The sequence below is a fragment of the Podarcis raffonei genome, chromosome 14 (genome assembly GCF_027172205.1).
Source record: "Podarcis raffonei isolate rPodRaf1 chromosome 14, rPodRaf1.pri, whole genome shotgun sequence".
Classification (NCBI taxonomy): Eukaryota; Metazoa; Chordata; class Lepidosauria; order Squamata; family Lacertidae; genus Podarcis; species Podarcis raffonei.
In genome coordinates this window covers 53,621,753-53,628,318 of record NC_070615.1, presented here as the reverse complement: position 1 = coordinate 53,628,318, position 6,566 = coordinate 53,621,753, and the positions used below count along the sequence as shown (strand labels likewise).

The window sequence follows — 6,566 nt, the reverse complement described above, 5'->3', positions numbered from 1 at the left end:
TCCCTGCCCGACAGGAACTTTGTGCAGCCGTAGACCCAGTCATGCTGGCTACGGGTTTTCCCAGACTCCCTTAGTGCACAGCCATCCACCAATTGGTACAGGAGACTGGCCCATCGGCGTTCTTGTGCCTGAGCTGTAAACAGGCAATTTCCCCTCTCTAGTAGCCGCCCCTCTACCAGAGAGAGCTCCCGCCTCAGAAAGGTCCCAGACGTAGACTGTTCCGTCCTTAGTAGTGGCAGTCGTAGGAGCTGATCCCTACGAAGGCGTGGCATCATCCAGCGCATCGCCGGAATTCCTAGGCCTCCATCACTGACCTTAGTGTGGAAATACGCTACAGGCATACTATCCGGGAGGCCTAGCCACTTTCTCACTGCCGTCCTCACACAGCGGTCCACTCTATTGAGCAGACCCACCGTGGTAGAGCCCATTGAGAGCTGGTGATACAACGACGGCAGGAGGACGGTCCGCAAGCCAAACATCCGTTGCTGAGGCTTCAAGGGAGCTTTGCCAATGGTGTCCAGGAGCTCCTTAAGCTGGTCCAGAGGCCGAGTTGCCATACGACCCTCTGGCGTGAAGGTAGTGCCACTGGTCCTGGGTAGTGCCCAGGTAGTACCTGGGTAGTGCCCAGGTAGTGCCACTGGTCCGACCGCTTGAGAGCTTGCAACGGTCTGTTGGCACAGGTGAAAACCCGCCGCGGGTTCACCGTTTTCTTCTCCTTGGGGATGACTTCCAAGGATACTGTCAAGCTCTTCCCGGAGTTTACAGTGAGGCCACATAGTGCAAGGTGTTCTGCCACTATGTCGATGGTGGTTTGTAGCCCTACTGGTGTGCATGCCACCAACACCAGGTCGTCAGCAAAGGCTACGCCGTTCACTGTCACGCCGTCTCCCAGGTCAGCCCCTACCTCCTTTGTTATCTTCCGGAGGAGGCAGTCGATGATCATATTAAATATGCAGGGCGACATGGGGTCACCCTGCTTCACCCCACACCTGGGGTGAAATTCCTGGGAGGTCGCGCCACCGCACGAAAGTACGGTGGTACTCCGGTCATAGACATCATTAATATAGTGTGTCATTGGGTCGGGGATCCCCATCATCTGAAGGGTCTCCTTAATGGTATTATGGGCCACAGAGTCGAACGCTTTCGCCACATCCAGGGAAGCTAAGTACAACGGTTTGGACCGTTGCCTGTGGTACCGAAGTACCATGTCCAGGAGAAAGCTAGTCATAGTTACTCCCGCCGTTTACCCGCGCTTCATTGAATTTCTTCACTTTGACATTCAGAGCACTGGGCAGAAATCACACCGCGTCAACACCCGCCGCGGGCCTTCGCGATGCTTTGTTTTAATTAAACAGTCTGATTCCCCTGGTCCTCACCAGTTCTAAGTCAGCTGCTAGGCGCCGGCCGAGGCGGGACAAGGCATTAGGCTTTTTTGGGGGGGAATTGTTTGGGGGGGTGACTACTTTATTTTGTATTATGTTGTGTTTTGTAGCACTAGTTTTTAATCCTGCTCTCTTCTATCTGTTTGGATGGAGGCTGTTTGTTTGACAATGCCGTAAGCATACAGCATACAGCCCTCTGATCACAACCCGTGGTGATGGAGCCTGGAGATATTTCTTTCCTATTATTCCTAAAGGCAACAGTTCTTTTATGATCACTCCATGGCAGTCTTACTGAAGTTACATGTAACTTGAAGTTTCTGTTGCACAGTGTCTGTAGACTACTGTAACACCCTTGTATTGCTTCAGGGTCTCAGATGTATGGCATCCACCTCTGCACAGTCAAGTCTTCTGCCTCTGGCTAGACGTTTTCGTATTGGGAGCACATTTATCCAGAGATTTATGGAATTAAAGTAATCCCTTCCTGACAGAAAACACGTGCAACCATGCCTCTTGGTTTGGTGTTTTTTATTCTTTTTCTAACCCCCACCATCAATGTGCTCCCCTGCTTCACCAATCCATCTTTCACTCAGGGCCCCTGTTGTATGCAGGATGTTTCCTCTGTTACTGAAGTGATGTTCCATTACCTTCAGTTCCTTTGCCAGGAAGTTCCCAGCTAAGGACTGCTCGCCGACCTGCTTAAAGGCAATTTATGAAGGTGTTCTCTATGCAGGCTCTGTATGCTCCATCTCAGCCATTGCAAACAGGGACCTCCATCATTTACCTTGATGTGAAACTACACCACAAGTCTGGATGCCGGGAGACCAAGCCAGGTTCTAATTGTCCTTGAGCAGTAGTCCATGCAGGTAAGCATTTGCACCCCTCCAACTCTAACGACAACTGGTTGTAAAAGTAGGGTAGGACCACAGTCTGTAGTCTAAACACCCTGTGTTGGAGTTTCAGGGAACCCTTCCTCAAGATTTGCAATATTCCTTGCAGCCTCTCAGCCATTCACTCAGTGGTGAATGGGATCCTAAGCTATTTCCATTTGCCTGACCTCTTTAGTGCCATTTTAGCATTGACCACCACTTTCTTTTGGGGACGTTCTCCAGGGAGACCATTAGGCATTTCTGGTATTGATGGTAAACCCACATAGTGCCAGATGTTCCACCACTACGTGAGGGCTGTGAGGTTGGATACTCAGCTCTTCAAAAAAGCTGCTGTTTCTCCTAGCAGCAGGTATCATGCATTGGAACCACAAAATGCGTGAATGGATTATAGAATGGCAGAGTTGTAAGAGACCAGGAATCATCTAGTCAAACCTCCTGAAATTCAGGATTACTGGAACAGCAAGTCCAAATTCTGCCTGGGTCATCCAAAACCGTGAAGGGGTGGGCTCCCATTTGGAAGATGCATTACAGCTGTCTAACAACTGGAAGACTGGAAAGGGATCCCCTGTGGAAAAGCTAAGGGGGTGATGGGTGCTCCTCCGGTTCTTTGAGTGTGGAAAGTGTAGCCTGCTGCACAATTGTCTACATGAGCCTCAGAAGGTTCTGTGTCTTGAGAGAAGGATTGATAGGTACAGCTCCTGCTGTGGTCCCCACAGAACTGGGACTTTGGATGCTTATTGACACTTATGGTACAATAACCCCAAGATCTGGGTGAGCCCTGGAATGAGTGCAAGCACTTTGGGGGTGTGATAGGCCCCAGCTATCAAGGAGAAGTAAATCTGATCCTCCATGCTCTGCAATAATTTTCCTACCAGGCTGGGAGAAGATCAACTGCACACCACTGAAGTTCTGAGCCCAGCTCGGACAAGGCGATGATGTGCCCAGAATAATAACAACTTTATTGTCATTATATAACCAGTGTACAATGAAATTAAACAAGCCACACACCCCCAAACACTCAATCTCGTTGCACTCTGTGTGCTTATCGAACAACACACCACCTCACAAGTCAATTTTGCTATGTTATTTTCCGTTCAACAGCCTAACAGCCCACGGATAGAAGCTATTTTTTAGCCTGTTGGCACAACTGATTATACTTCTATATCTCCTGCCTGAGGATAGAAGTTTAAAGAGGTGATGGCTGGGGTGTGAGTCATCCCTGGGAATTTTTCTCGCTCTCCTAAGGCAACAATCCCTTGCGATGTCATTTAGTGGGCTCAGGGGACAGCCCATGATATCATGTGCTGTGTTCACCACCCTCTGTAGAGACTTTTTGTCCGTGGCTGTTAAGCCAACATACCACACTGTAATACAATATGAAAGGAGTTCATCAATTGTTGTTTAACGTTATTCTTTCGGAAGACCCTGAGGAAATGGAGTCTCTGTTTGGCCTTTCTGACCACCAGAGTTATCTTGATTTTCCAAGTGAGGTCCTCACTAAGGTAAACTCCCAGGAATTTAAAGCAGGAGACCCTCTCCACACAGCCCCCCCCCGATATGCAATGGGGCAGGTTCCCCTCTCTTCCTCCGGAAGTCCAACAGCATCTCCTTTGTCTTACTAATATTTAGGTGCAAGTTATTCTCTGAGCACCTAACCAAGATTTGTTTGTTCATTAACAGGCTGCCACTGGAGTGAATATTGGGATTGGTCCTAGGTTTCCTCTGCTGGCTGTATCCATACCTGTGCCAGAATGTTCCTGTACTTCACGTGGATCTGGAGCTTGGTGGCCATGAATTCTCACTGGGGCAGCAGAAGTTTCTGCCATGAATGGACTTATTGTGTGGCAGCAAACGGTGACTCATATAATGTTGGATCTGCACGCAGATAACCAGAACATGGACATGGAGGCTTTCTGTGATATTTCAAGCTGTTAAATAAAAATGATTTTTGTATTAGAATATATATTTCAGATAAGTCTAGCTAAATAAGAATGTGCATGCTTTATATCAAGATTGTGCCAAGGTAGCCTGATTGGAGCATGAATTGTGGAGGACCATGGCATGGTCCAGGGGTGGTCCCAAGGACTTGGGGGTGGCACCACTTACTGGTGATTTTTGTTGCAATTATGAGATTGCTTCATTGCATATTTTTCATTGCTGTTGTGGGTTTTTCTTGCAAGCCGAGTAACAGATTCACCGCATAACTCCACTCCTTCTGGACCCCGAGGAACTTGCGGAAGATTGGGCGTGAAGATTGTTAGGGTTATCTAGAAGGGGTGGGTTGTGTTGAACCAAAGGTGAACTGTTCTGGAAGCTCTGCAAACACCATTTTGGTAGTCAAGATAACCCCACAATTAATAGGTAGTTGTTGCAGTGATGAGCTCCTATAAGCTAATTGGCTTGTTTTGATGCTATCCTTAACTGGGGGCTTCGGGTGCATGGAGTCCAGAAAGAGGAGCTAGCTGTAAGACTTTGGTATTTGCCACCTATGCCCCCATCTGGTCTAGTGGAGTGATGGGAGTTCCTGGCCGAAGTGAAGAATGCTGCTTTGTGTACAAAGATGCATGAACGTTTGCTTGGATGCAGACAAGCCAACTCCTTGCTGAGGTGTCTGTCCTGCAACTGTAAAGGGTGGGAGGCCTGGCAGACTGATTTGCTGTAATAAAGCTTTTAATAAAGCACTAGAACTGATCACTCTGGAGTTTGACTTCCTTCTGTGGTACGCCTGCACCCAACCGCTCCAAACAAGACCTCCTTTGGGTCTGCAGTTCAGAACACCATAGCAGGGTTTTCCTCTCTTCTTCCCCTGAGCTGAAGGAGAAAGTAATAATTTCATAGCCTACAGAGTCTCAGGATCTTGGCTGATGGGGGAGGGGAGACTGGGAGTAGCAGAGGCTCCTCAGAAACAATCAGAGTGGTAAGAGATCCACTCCGAGTGAACTGTTCTGAGACCTGTGGGGTATAGGGCAGTATATAAATTCAATTAATAACTCCATCTTTGCCTGTACTGCTCACTGCCATGCCCAGCAGACTGGGCAGCCCCTACAGCAGGGAGATGGCCCTCAGCCCACAGTTGGTAGACTGGGGCACCTTGGGACCTCTGGTCAGTTGACTGGGTGGTAGCCCCACTCCTCAGCTGGGTATACCAGGCAGCCTTTGGCTCTGGGTAGACTGGGTTTTTGATCCCCTTCAGGTAGACCACCTACCAACTAGACCACAAAGCTGTTCAGTCTACCCAGTGGAGAACTGAAGGCTGTCAGCTGTCATGTCTACCAGCTGGAGTGAGAAAGCACCCAGTACCGAACTCTGCACATGCCCCAAATTGGTAAGACTTTCTTTACGGAAAGGTTCAGCCTTGCTGGTATCCTCCACATATTAACAACCTGCACCCACCTTCCAGCATGTTGGTGGTCTGGTCGCGGGTGGGGCGGGCTGGGGACGGTGGCGCCTGGGAGCTGCAGTTCCTCACCCAGGAGAGGTTCTGGTTGGCATCTGCTGCCCACCTGCACCAGCCCTCCCAGAAGAAGCATGAGAGGAAGGTCTCTGGGGGAGAAAGGCAGTTGGGGGGGTCCCAGGGGTGCCTTTTCTGCCCTCCCCCCCTTCTGGTGGTGCCCACATCCCCCCCGGCCTCAAATGCCCCCCGACTGGTCACTGCAACCCCGTTCGTCGCCGCCATTGCCACAGTCCTTGGTGCCATCACAATGGCGGGCAGAGGTCACGCAGCCGCTTGGCAGCCACGGGCCCTCGTCTGGGGCACACCTCCGGGGACCTGGAAACGTTGGGACAGTGAATGGGGAGCCTCCAAGCCCAGAGGCAGTCTATCTGCTTGGCTGTGTTTGGGGGAGGCGGAAAAGAAAGCCTTACTTTGGGGGGCCACAGTTCCTGAACTGCACATCATCCAGTGCCACGCTCACCACCGAGGAAAAGGTCACCTGTGGAGGGGGAGGCAGCGCTCTTGACATGCTCCGGAGGAGGAGCCGGCTGGGGAGAGCGAAGAGCCCAAGACCCACCAGGAAAGCGCCACAGACTCTTCCGGTGTAGGCCAGCAGGGGGCGCCATGCGCCAGAGGACGAGGCGGGGCTTCAGCATGGCTCAGCTCCAATGTGAAGCTCCCGTTGAGTCCTGCAGGGGAAGGGTGAGGGGTCTGGGGGTCATCTAGTCTGACCCGGCGAGGATTGCGGGTTGCCATCCAGTCTAAGCCGCTCTCATTTTTATCAGTCCCCAATGGGGGACAGGAATCAGGGCACCAGGAAATGTCATGATAAGAATGATCAGGATGGTATTTCTTTACGCCGAC

The 6,566-nt window shown here is 50.7% G+C and overlaps 1 long non-coding RNA gene across 1 annotated transcript; it reads left to right on the top strand.

Moving 5' to 3' along the window:
* Positions 1-1,447: 1,447 nt before the first annotated feature.
* Positions 1,448-4,960, top strand: LOC128401646 (uncharacterized). Its single transcript, XR_008327498.1, has 2 exons — positions 1,448-2,245; positions 3,950-4,960. It is a non-coding gene; the product is annotated as an uncharacterized LOC128401646 (long non-coding RNA).
* The last annotated feature ends 1,606 nt before the right edge of the window (positions 4,961-6,566 follow it).